This window comes from Sebastes fasciatus, chromosome 9, assembly GCF_043250625.1.
Source record: "Sebastes fasciatus isolate fSebFas1 chromosome 9, fSebFas1.pri, whole genome shotgun sequence".
NCBI classification, from domain to species: Eukaryota; Metazoa; Chordata; class Actinopteri; order Perciformes; family Sebastidae; genus Sebastes; species Sebastes fasciatus.
Window position 1 is genome coordinate 25,258,416 of NC_133803.1, and position 24,733 is coordinate 25,283,148.

A 24,733-nucleotide genomic window follows, 5' to 3' on the forward strand; every position below is an offset into this window, starting at 1 on the left:
CCGCAGCTCGTTAGCATGAGCCATCTAGCTGCTACATTAGCACCACGGTAGCTGTTTGGTTAGGAAGACACAACAACTAACTATAATATCTCTAAAACTAATTTAACTAATTGCCATCATTTTTATTTTTATTTTTATTTTTATTTTTATTTTTTAAACTAAAACAATGATGATCAAACTGACGGATGTTATATTACACAGACTCGTGACGGTTATGAAAGTTAAAGTTACATCTACTCTCTCGTACAATTCCTGAGCCTCCAGCTGCATCTACTTCACTCAATCACAGCTGTCTATCATGATATCTCACTCCCTTTTTATAGCATCAAATAACTAAATGAAACCAAACTTATGAGAAAAATGAACACTTGAACATACATCAGCATGATAAGAACTACCTAAAAAGACAGAAAACACCTTTGGGAGAAATGTATTTGACATGTACTTTGACTTTTTACTTTGACCTTTGTCCCATTTATGACCCATACTGCAGCCAGCCACCAGGCTGCGATCCAGATGTTTTGGCTTCACTTTTTGGGAGCTGTCATGTCTCCATCTTGATATACAATCTATGGTCTTTACGCTAAGCTAAGCTAACCGGCTGCTGGCTATAGCTTCATGTCTAGCTTATGAGAGTGGCACCTTCTTCTCATCTAACTCTCAGTAAGAAAGCAAATAAGCCCATTTCCCAAAATGCACAACTATGTCTTTAATTTGCAACACATTTCGTAATCAGGTCAGTATTATTTTGTATTTGTAGCATACCAGTAATACCTGAGAGGCCAGCTTTATAGCCCCGTTTTCTGAAATCATTGGCAGTGTGTGTGGGGAGGAAAACTTTCCTCCTGTTACATTTTCTTGAGCTCATCTGACTCCCGTCTCACTTGTGAACTAGTTAGGCTTTTCATTTCCTTCACTTCTCCTGCTCTTGAGCCCACATTTCTCCCCACACCCACAGTGCTAAGCCCAGAGCTCAATGCAGATACACACCACATGGCTCCCTGCACCTTGTCCTCACGCAAACTACAGTTAACACTGGCGAGAAGAGGAGGACGAGGAGGAGGAAGAGCACAGACAGAGAGTGAGTAAGAGACACTGCTGCTGCTTCTTCCAGCGTTGGACTGCCGCCAAGTCTCTGGCGGCAAAGTGAGCATTGACCTCCGGTTAACCTTACGCGGATGCACGTACAAAGGCGGGCGCACGCTCACACAAGGCTCACATCCATATTTCATTGCAGAAATATATCCGCCCAGCAGTATTTTACACCCACTGCAGAGCTCACCTCCCAGTGGCTTAGAGGGCTGCGGAGGGCCAGGCCTGGAGGCTGCTCCTCTTCCAGCGCCCGAGCCAAGAGCAACAGGGCCAATCATCTGGAGCTGAGGCTTAAAGAGGAAGAGCCATCAGTCCGTTTTCCAGCTTTGTCTAGCTACTTGTCAAATTAAATGATCAATAACTCTGCTCTGACTGGATCTAATACAGCTGGATCTTCATTCACGGAGGCTACAGTGAGCGGTCACCTCGCGATGACCTCTGCCCCCTACAGACCTCCTGGAAAGTTGACTCCCCACCTGTCCAACATCTGCTAGCCAAATGGAGTCCAGGTTCTGCTTCACATAATCAGATTAAACCCCCATTTATAACCCAACTCCTTCTTCGACACACCTCTTCTTCGCCAATCCCTCCACCCCCTCCGCTCCAGAGAAGTCGGACCACATGTGAACAGTCAGTGAACGGCATCTGGACTGACCTCTCTTTTTTTTGTTGTTCTCTGGCAGAGACGCTGGAAAATTTCAGTGGGCATGTCCTTTTAATTCCTCTGCCTTCCCCCCCCCCCCCCCCCCCCCCCCCCCCCCCTCCTTCACTCTTTCTCATTCTCCATTACTGTCTCCCCGCCTGGTCCCGTCTCTTTCTATGTACATACATACATATCAGGGGAATGTTTTGATTCTGGACCTATCCAGCTCAGATTGCAGGGTTTTAGTATGTCCAATCTATCCTCTTCTTTCCCCTTTCATTCTCTGCTCCCATTTCCACCACTTTTCTTCTCTCCCATTCCCCTGTGTCCTTCCCTTCCAGTGCAGTGTATCATTGCTGCTTGGCTGGCCTCTGCGTAAACCCTGAGTTCGTTCAGCAGCCCTGCTTACTCTCACCCTCGGCCTCCCCGTCGCTCAGCGAGCCTCCGGAAAGTTCTCCCGAGCGCTGGCATCGGGAGCCGAATCCATGTATGTGTTTATGGAGTTCTGACAAATTCCTTCCTCCTCTTGCGTTGCAGACTTGACATGCGAGCATTATATTTAATCCCTCGTTCCCCGTGCAGGCAGAGGCAGTGTGGTGGAGGAGCTATGGGGCCTGGAGCTGGAGCCTTCTGCGGTGGCTGGTGCACCATTATGGAGGCAGCAGGACCGGCGAGCTATGGGTTCAGATTGGCCTTGTGGTAGAGCTATGGGATATGTGGCGGAGCTGTATTTTCTTACGGCGGGGTACTGCCTGGGTCATACTGGTCACTCTTTAATTAATTGAATTATGAATAAGCTGCAGTATTAGGTTCTCCAGCAAACAACTGGGGCTGTTGCTGCTTTTGTGTTAACTAGACCCAGTGGGACCAAGCCACATTACGGCTAATGTAAAACATAAAAATGCATAGTGAAGTTACCACGCATAATGGTATACCGCATATGTAGCTATAATTATAAATCAGTCTCATAACAACCCTGTTAGTAGACAGTTTTGCCTTTAGCCTGAGGTCCAATTGCAGTTGAAAAAAAATACTTTGAGCACTAAATCGGTAGTTTACCATAGTGGATTGATTCAGAGATGTCACATGACTTTGGAAAGCAGCAAAATGAATTGACTTTTAGAGGATCAGTGTTTTGGGGATCTATTAGCAGAAATTTAATAAAATATTCATAACTATGTTTTCATTAGGGTATAATCACCTGACATTACAAATCGTTTTGTTTTCGTTAGCTTAGAATGAGCCCTTCATATCTACATAGGGAGTGGGACCTCTTCACGGAGTTCACCATGTTTCTACAGTAGCCCAGAACGAAAAAAACAAACACTGGCTCTAGAGAGAGCCTTTTACGTTACCTGAAGGCCACCATAGTTCTCCGACACACTTATGAAACTGCGGTAACTCGAGCTGCAGAGTGTAAGGCCGTGTTACCGCCAGCTTCCGTCTGACTTCCGTTGTTCCTAAAGTAGTGTTATTATGGTAGGGATGGCCTCTGAGCGAGGCGAACGGCATTACCATGGTTTTGCACTCGGCGACTCAAGTTAGCACAGTCTTGGAAAGGGAGGAGAGAGCGGAGGGGTTGGTTGCAATATGCAACCACACCACTATATGCCACCAAATCCTACATACTGTCTCTTTAAAAGCCCATTTTAGAAGGTTAATCGGGTGGAGCGGAAATCAGAAATGTAACTTCAGACAAGCACGTCCACTTAAAGGAGCAGTGTGCAGGATTTAGTGGCATCTAGTGGTGAGGTTGCAGATTGCAACCAACTGAATACCTAACACGTTCTCATCCCATCTGATCACATACTCACGCTTTGTCAGACCTCTCGGCGTAACTTTTTGCATTGTGAATTAAACAAAAATGCTTCGGCTTAGGAAGAGCAAAAATGAATGTCAAAGTGGGCGGCTCCCGGCGACTCCAGTTGTCGTCATCTTGGCAAAAATGTGCAGTGTGGATGGAGCCTGTTTGCTGAAAAGCAAATGAAAAGCATCAGCAGCTCTGTCTGTTTACCGTCATGGTGTCTGCAAGGCGTGGAGCGAAACAACAAGAGAGAAAAAGACAAAGAGAACGAGAGGGGGTCAAGACTAGACAGCGAGAGACGAGGCTGTTTTGCGGTTTCCTTTTCGAGCCGGCTTTCCCAGAAGAGTGAATCAGCCGAGACCACAAAGGAGCCCAGAGGCTCTTCATCCGGGCCCTAGGGTCTCTTCTCTCGGAGAGCTGAACCGCCACTTAACGGTCACACTGGCCCCTCTCTCTGGTTCCCAGTGACTCACACAGCTGCTGTCACACTACTGGACAACCCACCCAGGTTGAGAAAGATTCACTTGTTTTGTTAATGTGTTCATATATTGTCTCTGGCAGATCAGGTCCCTATACGCTGTTTACATGCTGCTGACATGTTTTATTTTGTCTGGCGACTACGACACATGTAACTCAGCTCCCGGGGATAGAAACATAATATATGAGCTCCTGTGGTGTTGATGATGAATGATCTTCTTTTGACATACTATACATGTTGAAGGGATGTTTTAAAGGAATGTTTGCTTTACTTTAAGTCAAGCGCTGAACCTAACTGCAGTTTCATGCTACTTTTAGTGAACATTTACACTTTGACTCCACACTGTATAGACCAGTGGTTCCCGACCTGGGGTCCCGGAACCCGCTTAGGGGGACGCCAAAGATCACAGGGGGGGTACGCCAGGATTTGTCTGTTGTCAAAATTAGATTTGGGGCATGTCTGTAAAGGGGAGACTCGTGGGTACCCATAGAACCCATTTTCATTCACATATCTTGAGGTCAGAGGTCAAGGGACCCCTTTGAAAATGGCCATGACAGTTTTTCCACGCCAAAATTTTGCGCAAGTTTGTAGCGTTATTTAACTTTCTTTATGATGAGCTAGTATGACATGGTTGGTACCGATGGATTCATTATGTTTCTTAAGTACATATGATACCAGTATCTTCACTTTAGCTGTAAAACTGAGCTCGCTACGACCTCCGAAAAATGTATTGTGTTGATGTGTTAAAGAAATGAGTGGTGTTAAAACGAATTTGCGTTAACATGTTATTATCGTGTTCTGTTATCGTGCCCTAGTCTATATATGTAAAACTATTTAAAAATATATATTTTTTTGCTACTCAGTAGAAAATCTAACTAAATATTCTGCTTCAATTCATATTTGTTGGCGTTTAGCCTTTCAAAAACAACATTTTCATTGCGGTCAAAAACCTATTTGCTCTCCCGCTTGCCGCACACAAAGCGAGGCCTGCTCCTGTATTAACAACACTATAAATTACATTTATTTAACCACAGTAAAACAATCTATTTTGGGCTCTAATGCTATTATAGTAGATTAATTAATCTATCTGCATTCAGTCTGCAACTCTGTCAAGACGTCATCACTTTATTTATGTTGACGAAACTGACGAGTTATATTCATTCAAGTTGATTTAATTAATAAAGACTAACTCATTTAATACACTGAATCACTTTATTCAAATTGAGGATTTGTAATTTTTTTTTAGGGTGATGGTGTCGGGGGGGCTCAGACTTTCTTAGATACAAGTAGGAGGGGGGCTTCAAGGAAAACAGGAAACTCTACTATAGACCATATTCTGTATTTTTGCTTTAGACAGAACCTTTATTATCAAGCAAGGCAATAGTTTCAGCTTCAGTAGGAATTTGAGTCATTTTAGCTTTAAGCTGTTTCTTGTAATCTTTCTTTCCCTAGAAAAAGGTTCTTGGAGCTCCCTGCTCTTTTCTCAGCAAGGCTCGGCTTCACATCCTGCATGGGAGCTGCCCAAATCAACCACAGGTCATTGAGCAACTTCACTGGAACTGTTGATGGTTGGGTAAAGTTGCTCAAGGGTATCTGCGGATCTGAACCTGTGACCTCATAACCAATTATTACCGAGGTAATCTGACTAACATTTGCTTCGTCTGATACTGTAAGCAAATTTCCAGACTTCATGCTATTTTTCTGAAGCTTTATAGTTTAAAGGATAATAATGAAGCAGAATTCTGGGTTATTGACACTTGGGTCTTATTTGTAGTTTCGTCAATTGTTATAATAATATTGTTATTATTCCTAATAATAACAACTTGGTACTAGCGCTGCAAATAACGATTATTTTCATTGTTGATTAATCTGTCAGTTATTTTTTCGATTAATCGATTAGTTGTTTGGTCTGTAAAATGTCAGAAAATGGTGAAAAATGTCTATCGGTGATTCCCAAAGCCCAACATGACGTCCTCAAATGTCTTGTTCTGTCCACATCTCAAAGTTATTCAGTTTACTATCATAGAGGAGCAAAGAAACCAGAAAATATTCATATTTAAGAAGCTGGAATCAGAGAATATAAACTTTTTTTTTTCTTAAAAACTACTCTGATTAATTTATTATCAAAATAGTTGGGGATTAATTGAATAGTTTAAAACTAATTGATAAATCGTTGCAGCTCTAAATTACAAATTATTGTAATTACTGAGATTTGGGAGCATGTCAAAAGAAGCCCGGTTGCACAGATTTTAACGGATAAGTCTGGTGATATTGTATTTTCTCACATTATCAATGAATGTATCCTACTAACAAGTATTGTCTGTGTGTCCAAAGCCTGATATTCCTCTGTGCTAATAGAGTGATCCACATTGTTGCTCTGGGTACCATGTTCCTTTATTACCATGAACACACACACTAGTTTATTTTGAGTCGATCCCACATTCACCGTCCTGCTGCCCCAAATACTCACTAGAGCACCAACTGTGTATTAATACACAGCTGAAAATAGTCCCCAACAAATGCACTATTTACTCTTGTTTGAGTAACATTTACCAAAAACTACAGCGACCAGCTGTTTTAGGGAATTATTTTGCTTTTTGAAACTATACTTTTGTGTTTTTAAAGATTTGCATCTTCATTAGGAATGAATGGGAGAGCTCAAACAGGCTGTGAAAGTAGAGTGCTGCAGGGATGACGTATCTTTGTAGGCCAACCAGGAAGTTAGAATCACACGGGTTCCCTTGACAAACAGTCAATGGGATTTTTCCATTGGGTTTTGGATTATTGCTGAAAATAAACTCTGTGGCAAACACGTTTATGATACTTGTAGTTTTGTTCAACAAGATAATCTTCACAAATGAACACCACTTTTATTATTTTTGTGTGAAGTTTGAATGCGATCGCCAGAAGTAAAAAGCTAACGTTAGGCTATAGACACCACGGTTGCATGAAGATGAGTATAAACAACGAGGCTGTAAAGGCGGACGAGTCGGCGGGATGACGTTTAGTTGTCTCATTTAGCCACTTGTTAGCAACCGCCTTTTTTAAGACATATAAAAGCTTCACAAGTGGGATATTTCCTGACGTATTTTATATCGTAGAACAAAACGTTAAAATCTCTTCAGCTTGTGTTAACAACAGATCTTATTTCAGGCATCTAACTAAAAACCCATCGACTTCCAGACGATGGAACCGGAAGTGCTAAAATGCGGCTCATTGTTGCTAATTACCCAACACTTATTTTGCCGATGCAACACCATATGTTTATCCTTTTAATGCACTTACTAAACAGTCGAGTCAAGTCACGTTGGGGTGTAGGACATGTATTTGGATGAACATGAGCTAAATGCTTCAGTTCTGTATACAGTATACTTCAGATGTATCCCTTTACATATACGTGGACTTAGCAACACTCGCCCATGTATTTATTCATTGCGTTGTGTTCAGTCCCTGATGATCTGATGGATCGGTGCAGGTCAGTCACTGCACTTCCCTCTGCAGCTGCAGCCGTGCTGTCAGCCACACGGCCGTCCTCTCTCTGCCTGTTGAATGTATATTTGTGGAGTGATCTGTATAGTCTACCGTTCCAAACTTTGTCTCTTTGCACTGCATGGGAGGTCCTCGTGTCTTTGTACCACCTGGGTCAGAACTTTGTACTATAATTTCTGTCTCTGTGCCCGTGTCAAGATAGGTTTCTGTTAGGGCTGTCAAAGTTAACGCCATAATAATGCGCAAATTTGTTTTAACGCCACTAATTTCTTTAGCGCATTAATGATATTTGCAATTAATAGGTTGTAGCGGGCTCAGTTTTAAATCTATAGTGAGAGTTTTGATATCATATGAAACTAGAAAACCTAAGGAATACATTGGTACCAACCATGCCATACTAGCTTGCCCAGAAGGAGGTTAAATAACGCTCCAAACCTGCGCTAAATTTTGGCGAGGAAAAACTGGCATGGCCATTTTCAAAGGGGTCCCTTGACCTCTGACCTCAAGCTATGTGAATGAAAATGGGTTCTATGGGTACCCACGAGTCTCCCCTTTACAGACATGCCCACTTTATGATAATCACATGCAGTTTGGGGCAAGTCATAGTCAAGTCAGCTCACTGACACACTGACAGCTGTTGTTGCCTGTTGGGCTGCAGTTTGCCATGTTATGATTTGAGCATATTTTTTATGCTAAATGCAGTACCTGTGAGGGTTTCTGGACAATATTTGTCATTGTTTTATGTTGTTAATTGATTTCAAATAATAAATATATACATACATTTGCATAAAGCAGCATATTTGCCCACTCCCATGTTGATAAGAGTATTAAGAGTATTTTGAACAGATAAAAAATGTGTGATTAATTTGCGATTAAATATTTTAATCGACTGACAGCCCTAGTTTTTGTAAATTTTTTTAATTGATTGTGAATCTAAAATGACTGTAATAACTGAAGGCAAAGGAGTGTGTAATTTGCTTGTTGATTTTTTCTTTTTTTTAATGGTTCGTAGCCTTTAAAGAGCACACTTGCATTAGAAACATGTGAACTTATTTAACCTGCTTTTTTCTCTTGTTGCAGAGCTGGAACACAGCCCAAGTGTCTTATGGATTATCTCTGCGGTGGCTGTGAAGACACGGTCAGTTCCCCAGGGACCTGCTGTGCTCTGCATGGTGAGTGAGGAACGGTGTGACGGTGGTAGCGAAGCACGGAGCGTTTGAGTCTGCTTGTGGTCGAAAGCACAGCGAGGCCTGCAACAGGAAATGACAGAACTCGGCGCGGAGGCTAAAAATAATGCCCGTTGTTAAGGGAGAATAGAGCCGGGGAGGCAGCGAGTACAGCAAATATTATTGCAATTAAACCGCAGGCCCAAAACCACGGCCTTCTTTTCAGAGAATAATCCAGGTGGCTGCCAGTGGAACAAAATAAAGTGAGGAGAGGGTGAGGTGAGGAGTGGACGCTTTCACAAATGGAGTCAAAGGTTAGGTGTTGGTGTTGGGGATGGTGGTGGTGGTGGTGGTGGTGGTGGTGGTGGTGAGGCGAGGCGAGGGGGGTTTCTGAGTAAAATTCCTGTGAAGTTATGCCACAGTGCACTGACTCACAGAGGACAACATGCTTTTTTTGTGGGTCTTTTCGCAATGACTTCCAGCACCTCCTTCCCTGGCTTCACTATTGTTACCAAGAAAAGGAGGAGGAGGGGGCATCAAGGGCTGTAATGCTGGCTTCAAACTGACACTAACGCCACTCCAGTTCACCTCCCCCTTTCCTAAACTCTCACACACACACACACACACACACTGGCAAGCTCAACACACCCTGGCACTCAGCGGTGCCGAGCTAAGAATGGAGCACTCCTTCGGCTCACGCAATGTGGTGTGCTGAAATTTCCTGCAATAAAAAACGTGATTGGGAAGATACCCATTAAAACGTGTGAGGAAAGAGGAAAAAGGCTGCCAGCCAGCGAAGAATGAGAAAGCAAAGAGGAAGAGGAGGAGGGCAGGAGAGGTTGATGGAAAGAGTGTAGAGAAAAGTTAGAGGAAGAGAAGGATCAGGGAGGGGAGGTTGAGGGATATTCTCCTAGCTGACCACTGGATACCCTGCCACCCCTCGGCAAGAAAAAAAACTCTTTTTGGCTTCTTTTGTGTTCTCTTCTCTCTTTTTTTTTTTTTCAAATCCTGTTTTCATTTAGCACATGGCAGCGCTCCCTCAAACTCTTGAGTTTCCCAAACCAAAAGCTATTTCCTGATTCACTCCCTCTCTCATATAATTATTCTGCTGGACCGTGTTCAACACTTCTTCTTATTTTTTTCAGGGCTTCTTTTCCAGCACGGCCTGTTCTGTGCTCAGGGGTGACATCACAGCCTCGATGGGGCAAAAGGCGGCCCGGCTCGTACACTATAGGTCAGAGGTCAGGGCTGCTCCCACTCGTTCACACATACTTAATCCTCGTTTGCGCTAGCATTACGTGTCAACCTGATGTAAGTTAATGAAACACTTTTGCATGGGATAAGTAAATTGGCCATCTGTCCTTGAATGCAGTCATTTAAGGTTAAGAAGTTGATTTTAGTGAGGTGAAAAACTTTTTTAGGTAACACTTTATAATAACTATCATTAATAAATGGTAAATTGATAGTTAATCAAACTTAGTTAATAGTTATTTTACTGTTAAACAATTAAATTATATTTAATAATGTGTACTAATTATTAGTAAATTGATGTTATTATTAGTTTGTTTAATATGAAATAATTAGTTTATAAATTATATATTGTGTCATAGCTGATAAGAGACAATAACAATTACATTCTGATTACATTAGTAAAGTATTTGTTATCAGTTTATTGTTGCACAACATTTTATATACTATAATATGTATTCGTTAGTGATTACCAAATGATTTGTAAACTTTTAACAAATTGTTTTTAAAACATGTTCTGTTTTTATAAACATCATAAACATTACATAAATAGACCAAATTACAAATAATGTCTTAATTATAAACAAATACTTATATATAAATATATATATAAATAAAATAAACATATAAACATAAATATAAATATATATATATATAACATTTTGTGTTCAACAATAAACTGTTAAAATAACAAATTATAGCATTACTAATCATCAGTAAACATTATTTATTATCATTTCATGTTTGTTAACAGTAAAATAACTATTAAATAAGTTTAATTAACTATCAATTTACCATTTATTACTGATGGTTATTATAAAGTGTTACCCTTTTTTTTTAATTTTTATCTTTTTGGGTGTATGAAGAGGGCTCTCAAGACGTTTTTCTGCTCTCAAGCGGGTCACATGGTTAATATGTTAAGGGCTCTTGTTAAAGGCTGCGGTATTCACCTCATAAATGGCCTCATTGTTCCCGTTCACACACACACACACACACACACACGCATACACACGCACACAAACACACACACACACACACACACACATACATACACGTACACACACACTCGCACATACACTGAGGCTTTTTATGCCATAACTATTCTGAATCACTCGTAATGTGCCCTCAAATCTGCTGGTTAAAAGTGCACTCTCAGCATTAGCGGTGCGTTTTAGCTACTCAACCTGTGCAGCACTGGTTTTCTGGCTGCTGGTGTTATGTTAAGTTGTGTTAAGTTGCATTGACACTCGTCTCTCTCTCTCTCTCTCTCTCTCTCTCTCTCTCTCTCTCTCTCTCTCTCTCTCTCTCTCTCTCTCTCTCTCCCTCTCTCTCCCTCTCTCTCTCTCTCCCTCTCTCTCCCTCTCTCTCTCTCTCCATGTCTCTCTCTCTCTCTCGCTCTCTCTCTCTCTCCCCCAGCTGTGTGCTTCTGTCCTCGTTCCAGCTGTTCGGGTGTGGCTGCTGCTGGCACCATGAGAAACCTCCACAAACTCTGGGGGAAGTTGTGCTCATTAATTGACTGCTGGAGACGAGGCCGCGAGAGGAGCGGAGGGTTGCAGAGAGACATATAGGCTGACTCATAAAGTGTGCTCCGGCTGGTGGGCGGTGCTTGGTATTTCTTCAACTGATCTCAACATGGCTGCCGGGTCACAAACTTTCTCATTTTACAGCTAAACAGTACACTACCAGATGTTTCTGAAAACATCTGAGGAGAGTAATAGGCATTACAGTTACAGAATATTGATTCAAATTTGATCAGCGCTGCCTAGTTTGACCGTTTGATTGGAGTTTGCGAATGATTGACAGCTGCTCAGAGACGGCAAGACTCCAGAGGCCTGTACTACGAAGTGAGTTCAACATACCCAGGGTATCTTCTTGTTATCTGGCTTCACTAACCCTAACAAACGAGATCACGCTTAACGGTCCTACGAAGGTGGTTATCAACTCGGTGTTTCTCCATCTGGCTATGAGCGCGTTCACATAAACGGGGCGGGGTTACAGCATCTGACCAATCACAGCACGGACAAGTCTACTGATTTGCAGACAGACAGGCAGAGCTGCACATTTTTACAAAGGAAGAAACTATATTAGACAAATACGAAGAAGTTAAACGTATAATCCAGACTAAAAGTAACACAGTTGAAGCTGCCAAATGTAGGAAGGAAACTGGCAAAAGAAAAAACTTCCGATGTGTGAATGTGTAAATTAACAGACTTATTAATTTAACGGAACACTCAAAAGTCATTTAGATATAAATAGCATTGCTATATGTAAAGGATGGATGGATTACACCTCATTATATCCATTGATTACAATACGGCGTGTGTGACTATTTCAGCCTTCTTTCAGCTGCGTCCCGTCTCCGGCGGTGTGAAACGAACTCAAGAGCAAATAAAAAAATAAATATGAAAACGTAATTCAAAGCGGTAAACACATAAAAACAAAACAGCATAAATCCAGCTGTCCTTCTTGCTTTTGTCAGTTTAAACTGTGTTGTTTTTAGCCTGGATTATGACTTAAACTTCTTCGTATGTGTGTATTATTGCCATATAATCACCGCACAGAGCTCTGATTGGTCTGAAGGCGGTGCTTTTATACGAGTTGATCTCTTATCTGGAACATAACCTGCTCCGGAGCAGGTTAGCTGTTCAGCATCAGTTACCATGGTGATCTACCCCGATAAGAAGGGAACCACCTTCGTAGGACGGAAAACTCAGGGTTAACCCTGAAGTTACGTGTGTTTTTAACGCCAAATCCTGCTTGGTAGTACAGGCCTCAGCTCAGCTCTGATTGGTTGTTTTCCTCGGATCTGTGAAATCTTGTAGATGCCATTAGGAGCACCGGAGGACACAGAGGCACATGATTGTTTTCAGATTACTTGTCTCATGCACTACTGTCAGGATATAGTGACCGTTTTATAAAATAACTTTTTTTTTAATCATATTGGCTTCATTTCTACCCTCTGCAGCTTTAACAAGGACCAAAATAAATGACTACTACTAATGAGGTTCAATAGCCAGCCCTACTTATGTGATTGTTAGTGATAGGAAATCATTGTTCACCCTCGTGAATGCCAAACATAGCGGTAGCAGTAGCTGCAGGGTGACATGGGGACAGCAGTATTATATATAGGACCCATCATACCAGTATTAATGACAGCAATATTTCACACCAGATTCAATTATTTTAATGGAACTGTGGCATTGCTTTCATGTCGAGTTCAACTTCGGTGAACATGCAAATGTATACTGTTGACCGATAGCAACGCTGCTTTGTTAACCACATAATGGGGTGGTCAAATTGAGTCCAACATGCCAGTTATCTGACCCTGTATCAAAGACTCACTGCTAACTAGTACCACTATTGCTTTGGGTTATAGGCAGAGAGTAAAAGTTGCAGTATAAAAAGAATAGTGGTATAGTTAGCAGTGAGTTTTGATACAGGGTCAGATAAATGGCATTAATGGGCACTCCGTTTTTACGGTGTTCTTTTTTTATTTCTGGATTTTCCCGTACGCGTCCCAGCTTAGAAACAGCCAATTCCCTTCATACTGCACATTTCCACTCCTCTCTTCCACGGCCTCTATACTTTTCACATCCTGCATGCCCACAACTGGCTGTTTTTAATTGTGGTTTAATGTGAGCAGCGTTGGATTGTAACTAAGTATATTTACTCAGGTACAATTTTGACATGTTTGTACCTTACCTGAGTATTTCCATTTTCTGCCACTTTATACTTCTACTTTACTACATTTCAGATTGGAACATTGTAATTTTTACATTTATTTGACAGCTGGAGTAACTCGTTACTTTTTAAATAAAGATATAAAACATGATATGCTTATATAATATGATGCAGTACTAATCTACCCAGCCAGTAGTACACAATGTATCTAGAATTGACTCCACATTGATGAACTACATCATTAAAATGCTCTTTCATGTATTCATTAGTGATACATGTTAATGCTAATGTACAGTATATAGTATGTCTTTGCACACTTTGCTATTGTATATAGTATGTTATTGTTATTCTACTTTTTTATTTATATTTTCTAAGCTAGTTGTAGTAGTCTGATATATTTAAAGTGTATTCTAATATATTATTTATATTGTGTATACCATACACATATCTCTCGTGTTGATATGTATATTTACTGTGTATTTTAACCTCTTATCTATCTATCTATCTAAAAACAGAATAATATAATATTCTATAGTAATATATCACTTTGAAAGAAGTCATTCTGCATCATTAGTACTTTTACTTTTGATACTGAGTATATTTTGCTGATAATACTTATGTACTTTTACTGAAGTAAAGGATCTGCGTACTTCTTCCACCTCTGGATGTGAGCGATGTATAGCTAGTTTGCCAGTCTAGTACTATAATGCAAGTAAAGGAGGCTCGTACGCATTGTTGGACACAAAGTTATATCTGCCTTTGACTTTAAATTACTTCAGTCAGCTGCGAACCCTCAGTGTCTTTGACAAAAAACAAGCGGAAACCGAATAAGACAGCGTAAGAATACGTCTGTCTTAGTGCATCAGATATTTAAGTTGATGATTTGTTGAAGCATATAGAAAGCCTTTGAGAAACTTTCCTCCTCATGTTTTCACTTATAGCGGTGCTAAGAATAGCCTGCAGACTAGACTACAATATGCACTGTAATAGCGGTAGATATCCTACACCAGGTTAGAGGTCATGCAGTGTTTAATCCAAGCGCTGATCTTAGTCGAGAGAGCATCAGTTTGCGAGGCTACATGTGCGTTAAGTCATGCATGTACTACGTGAGTATAAGTATGTGCGTGTGTGGCCTTACAGTGGCTGGTGATGAACCGGCATCTGCTCCGTGAGGTTAGTGTAGCGTGCCGGGGTCAGAGCAGGACAGCACACGACCGTGATATAATGGCAATGGAGTGTATACAGACATGCAGGAGAGGCAGCTTTTTTAAACCAGCTGCCATCACCATGGTTACGACCACCAAGATGCTGACACACCCCGCCTATGAAAAGCAAGTTGTTCTCTTGCACAAGAGGAAGTGCTTAACAATCAGTGCAAATAGAATAGCAATAATTAGTTCATTCATTAAGGATGATTTGTTACAAAGTGACCTTGTGTTCAGGTTTTGTGTATATCATTCTGATTTGTGGTTTCCCTCTAAAGTGAAGTAGGTTGCAGGTAGCTCCCCCCACCAAAACCGCAAAGTTATATTTAGTGAAGCCCGTCTGTTAAACAGTGTTGGCCGTGGTCCGAGGACGCGGGGGAGACCGTAGCTTTGGTCTCCAGGACCAGAGTCTCTGCTCCTCTGACTGCCTGCTTGCCTTCACTCACACACCGCGCTCGTTCTCGCTCAGCTCGCTCCACCTCACGTGCATGCGCGCACACTCCACACTGCAGAAGACTTCGTAGCTCTGAGAATATCTAGTGAATGTACAGTGGACATTTGTGCAGAAATAACTGCTGCAGCTCCAACAGAGGTTTCCCTTGTCTTGTGAAGTGACGGGGCTCCGCAGCGAGAAACGTTATCGTCTCCGGCCAAAACTCCGGTGTCTCCCCTGTTCCCAGGTGAAATATAGAGTGATATAGTGGTTTTAGCTGACGTGTGTCGCCTCACTGTGTTGAGCGATGCTCGTTCATGTCTATGTAGAGCGAGCACAAGCCCGACGCTAACTTTCGCTGACTTAACGGCCACAAGTGTCGTTGTTAACAAGCATTTCTGATTCTTACAAACAGTCCCTGTAAACAATTGGGATCAATTTTAAATATCTAAATGATCTAATAGTTTTTGTCAACTAAGCCATATCATTTTATGGATATAATATGTTGCCAAGATATTAATCAAATGAATTATGTAAATTTCATCTGACAAAAAACTTATTAAAAGTGAGTAATATCTCAATCTTTGTTAGTAGGATATCTTTTACAGAAGTTCTTCTGTAAACCAAACCAAAAAGAAGTAGCTTTTTTTTATTCACAAGATGAATGAATTTACAACCAGTAAGGCAAAATCATTACAATAACAAAGTTATCATCCTCCAAACTGGGGCAGATATCACAATAGACATAAATTATGATATGAATAAAACTAAATAATAAAAAAAGGGATTGTTAGTTATAGGGTCAGATACTTTTGAAATAGGCTAATATATAAAGATCTTTGGCATATTTTGATTTTTATTAATTTCAGGGACTTAAAATAGAGTTTCATTATAATATAAACTGGACCGGGTGGTATTTATGTTACAGAAGGCGTTCAAAAGTCCAAAAGTAATTTGTTAACCTATTGTAAATAGCAATGTCAGGACATGGATAGTTTATAGGGTTACTAGCTGGTTCTGGCTCCACATGAGCGGCGGAAGTGACACATGCGGAACCAATGAGACTGGTGCTAGGACTCCGTGGACGTCAATAGTGGGGGGACTCTTCAAAATGTGAAGAGCAGGACGTGGTGGAGTTGTTTAATCTTCGTGATGGAGAAATACTTGAGTTGGAGACACAAAGTGAAACGTTTTCAGACAGAAGTTTCACCGTTAACTAGTTTAGATGGATGACGTCACTTTACTTAAAGGTCCTTAAATGTAATTAAATGTAAGGTGGTATGTCATAACAATAATCATAGTGTAGTACGCATTAACAATGTCGTATATCGTAAAAAAATCATGAAAAACGTCATGGCATATTATGCCATAAAACAATATAATGTAGCATAAACATGTTTTACAAAAATGTCCCAATATAAATAGTTAAAAAAATCCATAGTATAGTACACCATACAGATAACATCAAAATGTCATAGTATGCCATAAAGAGTTTCATAAAAAATGATCACAGTAGTTTGCCATAAAAATATCATAATTAATGTTATAGTATGTCACAAAAATGTAATAGTATGGTATGCCATTACAATTTTTTTTAATATAGTATGACAATAAGAACGTCATAATATACCATAAAATTATAAAATTGTGAAGTAAACTTATTTAAAAAGTAAAGTGTTTTCTCACTCCAAAGTTTTGAGGATGCTTTTCTTTAGTACCATTACATTAATTTAGCTGACTCTTTTATCCAAAACCACTTTCAATAAGTGCATTCAACCCAGAAAATGTCAAGAATCGTGCAAGTACAGCAATTTAAGCAAATAAGGTGAACTGCTTAAACTGCCACAATTAGCAACAATAAAATAAAAAAAGTCAGTGTAGTTTGTCGAAAAAAAAGTCAGAGTATGTTATGTCAAAAAAGTTTGTTGAAAAAAGTTAAAAAAAAAAATCATAGTATAGTATGTCGAAAAAAAGTTTGTCCAAAAAAAGTAAAAAAAAGTCATAGTATAGTATGTCGAAAAAAGTAAAAAAAAAAGTCAGTGTGGTAATTTGAGAAAAACTTAAAAAAGTCAGTGTAGTTTGTCGAAAAAAAGTAAAAAAAAAAAAAGTCGTGGTATAGTATGTCAAAAAAAAGTTTGTCAAAAAAAAAGACATAGTATAGTATGTCGAAAAAAAGTCATGTTGAAAAAAAAAGTTAAAAAGTCATATTGTAGTATTTCGAAAAAAACTTAAAAAAAAGTCAGTGTGGTAATTCGAAAAAAACTTTAAAAAGTCATAGTGTAGTTTGTCGAAAATTATTATTATCATTAATTATTATTATTAAATTAATATTTTTGATGATTTTATGCAGCAGTATACAGCAACAAGTGATGAAATTGATCAAAATATCCCCTCACCACATAGGCAAAAAAGTGCAGAATAAAACCACCCTGGAGATGGTGTTGGGGGTGCCCTGATATCTGACTGCACCGTGTTCTGTTCTACCTCGGGTATGGGCATCTGAAAAACTAAAGCCCTTATGAGGATTTATGTCTGTACTAATAACTGTGTCCCCTCAACTGTTGAAATCAAAATTCCTCCCCTGTTGGGGGGAAAGAGGACACCACCACCAAGGGAGTCTGGAGCAGGTCAGGAGGAGGCATCCAGACAACAGCTCTGTAAATCCACCGGCCCTTGCTGCCAAACAGCTGAACCTCGAAAACCTCACGCAGGGCAAGCTGCCACATGCCACCATTATCTCAATCACTCTACAATAAAGATGACATTTTCATGGATGTGTGACAGAAACAGTAAAAAAATAAAAAAATATTCGCAGAATTACATTTACACTTCACACTTCAGTGTATGGTGCAAAATGTCAACATTTATAATGGTCAAGTTGACATGTTTTGTTGTCTTAGATGACATGCAGCCAGCTAAACTTCAGGATACCGAACAGGACACAATTGGTACATTTATGTATACAATAAAAACATGGCAAAATTCAACTTGATAATTATCAATTTTCAATTTCATTCTATCGAACATTAATGTACAATAAAATGTATGGACTTACCCATTAAAACAGATCGCTCCTGGTCTAATTAACAGTAACCATGGTGAAGAGAAGACGCTGCTGCCATGACGACGTCTAGGTGCTGAGTAGATTTCGCGCATGCGCAGTAGTTTCCTTTGAGGAATTAGATGTCAGCTCAAATTCTCAATTATTTTCATCAAACTTTACAATTCTTACACACGGCTTTCCTAATTTATGTCCTTATATTTTTAGTATAAGACATTTTGTTCAAGATAAAGATCCTCTGCTGTGTCTGCTTCCTCCCTCCAGGGCTGCAGTCAGACCTGATGAGTGTAATCAGCAGCATGGGGACACACCTGAGCCAGGTGTTCAGCAGATTTCCTTCGACACCACATTACTGTGCCTTGGTTTTTGGTTCCGTTTCCTTGTTTTGACATCTGTTTCCATGCAGCACATCTTTACACATCCTCTCCCTACACTACTTACTCTACAGATTCCTCCTATATATTCCTATGACTTACTTTTCTTCTTTTTCTTCTTCTTCTTTGAGGTTTATTGGCGGTTGGCAAACAACGATTTGGTGCATTTACTGCCACCAGCTGGTCTGGAGTGTGGATCATTCTAGCTAATAATTACTAAAATTAAACTATAAAAAAAAAGAAAAAAAAGAAAACAAACAACCTTATATTTTTCCAATCATATTAATTAGTCTAACATACTGAAATAATGTTCTATAACACTCATTTAGTGAGTTCTTTTGTAGAATATCTATTGAATCAAAGTGTACTTTAATCTCTTTGAGGCCTTGAGTCAAATCTTTCTTCCTCATATCTCTCACAATGCAATATGACATGCTCCACCGTTTCCTCTTGTCCACAGTAATTACATTACCTGTGTCATGTTTACCTATTTTAAATAGTGTGCTGTTTAGTCCAGTGTGTCCAAATCTAAGTCTTGATATGATTGTCTCATCTCTCCTGTTCCTTCCTACACACCTCATTTCTCCCACTTTCTGTTTCTTTACAAATAAAAGAATGATCCCACGTACGAGTCAACTATGGGAAGTGGAAATTTAAAAAAAAATCATAAAACTGGAGGTGATGAAAATGCATGTGAATTGGAACCATAAAATGGATATAAAATGGAAAATGGAGTGGTAAATTATCAAGTGATTTGATTAATTTAAAGCCGATTTGATTAACACAGTCGTGATATGATGAAAACAGAGCTATGTTTCTCACAACACAAAACTGCCATTTATCATTTAAGGAAAGTGGCCTCAAGGGAGGAAGATTTTTTATTTATCATTTATTATTATTATTATTATTATTATTATTATTATTATTATTATTATTATTATTAATAATAATAATAATAATAAAGTCAGAGCTACAGTCCAAAAAGTAAGCGACTTCATTTTTACAATATTTATAGGACTCAAAGCTGCGTTGTGTAACTTGCTGAACTTTGCAATGCCCAGGACAACCTGTCCAGTTCAAACCTGGCATTATATCTGGCTGGGAAAGATGAGATTCCCACAGCGCAGATTAATATGACGGCCCAGATGAGTTTTATGTAATTAGAGAACTAAGAATAGGCCTACTGCTGCATGCACATGGCACTGAGAGGGTGGTGCTGCATACCGCACCGTCTGCTGAGTCATAATGGGCGCAGTGGTTCCCACTTCACCCTGCAGACTGACCCAGCGGTCAGAAAGACGGACCTAGCCAGAATAATTCAGGTGGTAGGCCTAACTGGATGACAAGCCACACTTTGCTGCAAAAACCATGCGTGGGCCTACTGTCCAAGTGTAACAAACTATATAATCTGTCTGAATAAAATATAAAGCTTTCAAAGAACAGAACAAGTAGTGAAAACCCCAAACTAATGAGGCTATGACGACCAGAAAACAAAACTCAGATACAACTTTACAATACTAAGATTCCACTTGAGAGGCAAACAGATGTAAAGTTTGGTCTAAAAGCTGTATTTTGTCAGCCTCATGGTACTTACGCTGCATTCATGTAATATGGGAAGAAAGGTAATGATGAGAAAGACTCTAATGATACCAACCATGTCATACTAGCTTGTCGCGAAGGAGGTTAAATAACGCTCCAAACTTAAGCTAAATTTTGGTGAGGAAAAACTGGCATTGCCATTTTCAAAGGGGTCCCTTGACCTCTGACCTTAAGATATGTGAATGAAAATGGGTTTTATTGGTACCCACGAGTCTCCCCTTTACAGACATGCCAACTTTATGGTAATCACATGCAGTTTGAGGCAAGTCATAGTCAAGTCAGCACATTGACACACTGACAGCTGTTGTTGCCTGTTGGGCTGCAGTTTGCCATGTTATGATTTGAGCATATTTTTAATGCTAAATGCAGTGCCTGTGAGGGTTTCTGGACAATATTTGTCATTGATTTGTGTTGTTAATTGATTTACAATAATAAATATATACATACATTTGAATAAAGCAGCATATTTGCCCACTCCCATGTTGATAAGAGTATTAAATACTTGACAAATCTCCCTTTAAGGTACATTTTGAACAGATAAAAAAATGTGTGATTAATTTGCGATTAACTATGGACAATCATACGATTAAATATTTAAATCGATTAACAGCCCTAATAAAAAATATTGATTAGTGCAGCAAGCAACATTATTTTTGTGTCAGTTGTAGGCTATAAGAGACATGAGCTGGTCTGGGAGCAGCCTGAGATGCTCCACTCACACAACCAGTTGACACCAGATTGGCAGTGGATCATCTCTGGCAGCCGTGACGGAGCTGGAACGTGATGCAGCGGCATGCTGTGGATTTTGGGGGTAACACGCTTCATGAATAACATTCACTTATGACAGACAGAGTCGGTCATGTATTACATGAGGGCATTGGTACCTCATTTAGAGCTCATTAAAGCTATGTTTCCAGTAATGATTAACACTTGGACGATGATGTGAGCTGTATTTACCAGTCAAATAGTTTATAACATTCATTTGATGTGAACATGACATAAGGCTTTAACATTAGCTTTGTTTTGAGCTTAGCGCTAAACTTAACATGCTATTTCGGGTTCTGTTTTCACTGTTGTTTATTGGTGTTAGGCGTTATGAATGATTATGTGGTGGCTTTTGTCTCTCTTTGTTTCCGCTGTTGTTGTTGTGGAGTTTCTTTTCCTTCCCTTTTTCATAGCTGTCTGTGTCTTCACTTTTTCAACTCTTGTTGCTGCTTTTTCTCTGTTTCGAGTTTTCAAGTTTCAAGTTTATTTAATTTAGACCCTGGTCCCTGCAGTCGAAACGCAATGATTTCCTCAAAAGGTTCCTAGATAAGGGAGGAAATGTTCCTGCGGTGGAAACAAGGCTTTAGAAGGATTTTGAAGTTTATCCTGAAATGAACAGGGAGCCAGTGTAAGGATCCAAGAATAGATGGGATGTGGTCTCTTTTGCTCTGTTGTTACTGTTGCAATTGTTGCTACTACTTGTTTTCTTGGAACTGCAAGTATTTTCTGAGTTGCATAAGAAAAAAAAAACATTTCGGACCGACTGTTGGTGCTTCAGTGACGCTCAGAGTCCTGATGTCAAACAGAGATGAACCTTTCATACAATGAACGCTTGCCAGACTCCACAAAGGTGAATACCGACGTAAAGTTTCATGAATTTTATTGGAGATAAAAGACATCCTTCTCATCCTACAGCGCCGTATACGTTTCCCTCTCTGTCCCCACACAGCTGGGCCAGCAGACTGCTGGATGGATGACGGGGGTGTTGAGGGTGAGGCGGGGGGAGTTGAGTTACATTCCTTCCATCGGGGCTGTGTGTCTGCCAACCAGGTCACTCCCAGTTCAGTCCCGGGAAATTGGGAGGGAAGAATTTCCTCTATGCGTCCATACTGGACACGGCCACAACCACACAGAGGCCTGTGTGCACCCGGGGCACATGTGTGTGTGTGTATATGTGTGATGCTTGAAACTGAGCACCCAGTGTAATATGACTTGCATGTTATTTTCTTACCAGTACATTGTGGGAGTGTGTAAGTGTGTGCGTACTGTATCAAGTTGTGTAGGCGTGTGTGAGGCAGAAAGTGAAACTGCGATGGAGAGAGATAAGAAAGTTATTCCCTCCAAAGTTATCTACAATATTTTTTCACTCTTGTGCAGATTCAATTACAATGTGCAAGAAGATATCAGCTCACAGCTTCAATCGGACATACCGGCTGCTGCATTGATCCATCCTGTGACCCTTAATGATCTCTGTAATGACATGGTTTCACTGTCAATGATCAAACCAAGATAAATTGCTGTATATTTATTGTACATTCCTATGAAAAGAAATCAGATCCACATACTGGAGTGATGCTTTAGCCTCCTTCCAAGACATCTCTGCATCTCCTTCACCACTCACACAGCGTGCACACAGATGACAGATGTTTTACAGAAGATTCCAGGTCCTCTAACCTTCGCTGCAGCCTAATAATGAAAAGATGGAAAGACAAACTTACGTGAACAGAAAAGGGGCAGATGTTTATTATTATGCGCTGTTGGGTTGAGATGGTAGTATGTTTTCTGTGTTCTCATGTATAATGTGATGCGATCAAACAAAAAGGACAGATAGAACAAGGTGTGTTAGCCTCCAAAGTGTGAACTTCTGTCTAACTGAAACAGACAAATCATTTCAAAAACATGCCAAAACATGTTATTCCTGATTATCTGCACCTGCTGTGTAACGCAGCATGACTGGAATAACTTTGAGTGACATCACTTCCTTTTGCAGTTAACAGCTCTCGAATGTTGGATCAACTACAGGTCTGCAGAAGTAATGACAATTTCCATCAACCTCAAGGATACTTTCAAATTTCATGCATGTATACTATGTACAGTACGTGACGATTAACAGATAAAAAGTTTACTTTAAAAACAACAGCATGTTAGCATTGTATTTGTTAGCATGTTAGCCTGGCGATGCATTGAGCTTAAAGCACCTCTGTACCTATAAGTACAACCTCACAGAACCGCTAGCAGGGCTGACATCTCTCGCTCTGTCATCTCTCCATTAATGCATGTGTATAGGTACGGTTTGTGCATGTGTGTAAGTATTTCGGGCCTGTGTGTGTAATGTGTAAACTAATAACAGAGTGAAAAAATAGTATGTCTTCTTCTTCTTCTTTTTCTTCTTCTTCTGTGCCACCAAGGTTTTGCAGAAACAAACTTTATAGCACAACGAAAAATCCCTTTACGGCACTAAACACAAACTTATTTTACTCAGCCACCAATCCAATTTTTTTTCTTTCAGTTCCACTACTGTAATGACAAATGTTCATCTTATGCTTTTAGCGCCTTCAACCAAATTCCTGTGGACCCACACATCTGGTAGGAGGAAGAAGAGGACATATGGTTAACATCCTCTTTGATACAGGAAGTCTGGGGGTATCTGGCAAAATATGGTCTTGATTTTGAGATGTAAAAAGTCTATACATTGAACCAATCTAGTAGTTGTCGCTCATTTGTCCTCAAAGAAGTGCACAAAAATCTCTCAGTGAGGCGAGATAAATTCACTTGTCTCAAAATCAACCTAATCCAAACCTTTATACTGTATCGCGATTAATCCCACATTTCTTTATCTGTTCAAATGTACCTTAAAGGGAGATTTGTCAAGTATTTAATACTCTTATCAACATGGGAGTGGGCAAATATGCTGCTTTATGCAAATGTATGTATATATTTATTATTGGAAATCAATTAATAACACAAAAGAATAACACACATTGTCCAGAAACCCTCACAGGTACTGCATTTAGCATAAAACAATATGCTCAAATCATAACATGGCAAACTGCAGCCCAACAGGCAACAACAGCTGTCAGTGTGCTGACTTGACTATGATTTGCCACAAACTGCATGTGATTATCATAAAGTGAGCATGTCTGTAAAGGGGAGACTCGTGGGTACCCATAGAACCCATTTACATTCACATATCTTGAGGCCAGAGGTCAAGGGACCCCTTTGAAAATGGCCATGCCAGAAAGCTTTGCTGGGGGGGGTTTTGTGGCTGAGTTGTTGTCAGGGACAGGAAACATGTGAGCTGAATATGGGATTCGTAGAGGACTTGGCAGCACAAATACACACTCTCACACACACACACAAACACACAGGAAAGATGGAGACTCTTCCAGGACACACAGGACTTGGCCATCGCAGGCGACGTGTCACAGGGAATCAAATTAGAAGTTGCTGCACAAAAGCGGCCAGAACAAAGCCGGGGATTTTCTCATGCAAAGTTCGTTCAATCTTGAGGATAATTTGTCAATTCAACCAGAGAATTAATATGTGAAAGACGCTCCTGCAGCTTCTCCAGCGGGTCGTTCAATCACTGCATTTCGTCTGTTACACTTTCCTGGCTAGTGTCCTGAGCCAGGGGGGAGGGGGGGGTTACAATCCACTGTGACAGATCTCCAGTCTGCGTTTGAACTTGTGATTTA

General features: G+C 40.2%; 2 long non-coding RNA genes across 2 annotated transcripts; one reads left to right on the forward strand and one right to left on the reverse strand.

Annotated features, from left to right (window-relative positions):
• Positions 1 to 4,741: 4,741 nt before the first annotated feature.
• Positions 4,742 to 10,469, forward strand: LOC141774318 (uncharacterized). Its single transcript, XR_012595302.1, has 3 exons — positions 4,742 to 5,653; positions 8,587 to 8,678; positions 9,818 to 10,469. It is a non-coding gene; the product is annotated as an uncharacterized LOC141774318 (long non-coding RNA).
• An 11,432-nt stretch (positions 10,470 to 21,901) lies between these two features.
• On the reverse strand, positions 21,902 to 23,902 carry LOC141774319 (uncharacterized). Its single transcript, XR_012595303.1, has 2 exons — positions 22,604 to 23,902; positions 21,902 to 22,508 (listed from the first exon to the last, which is right to left on the reverse strand). It is a non-coding gene; the product is annotated as an uncharacterized LOC141774319 (long non-coding RNA).
• Positions 23,903 to 24,733: the final 831 nt, after the last annotated feature.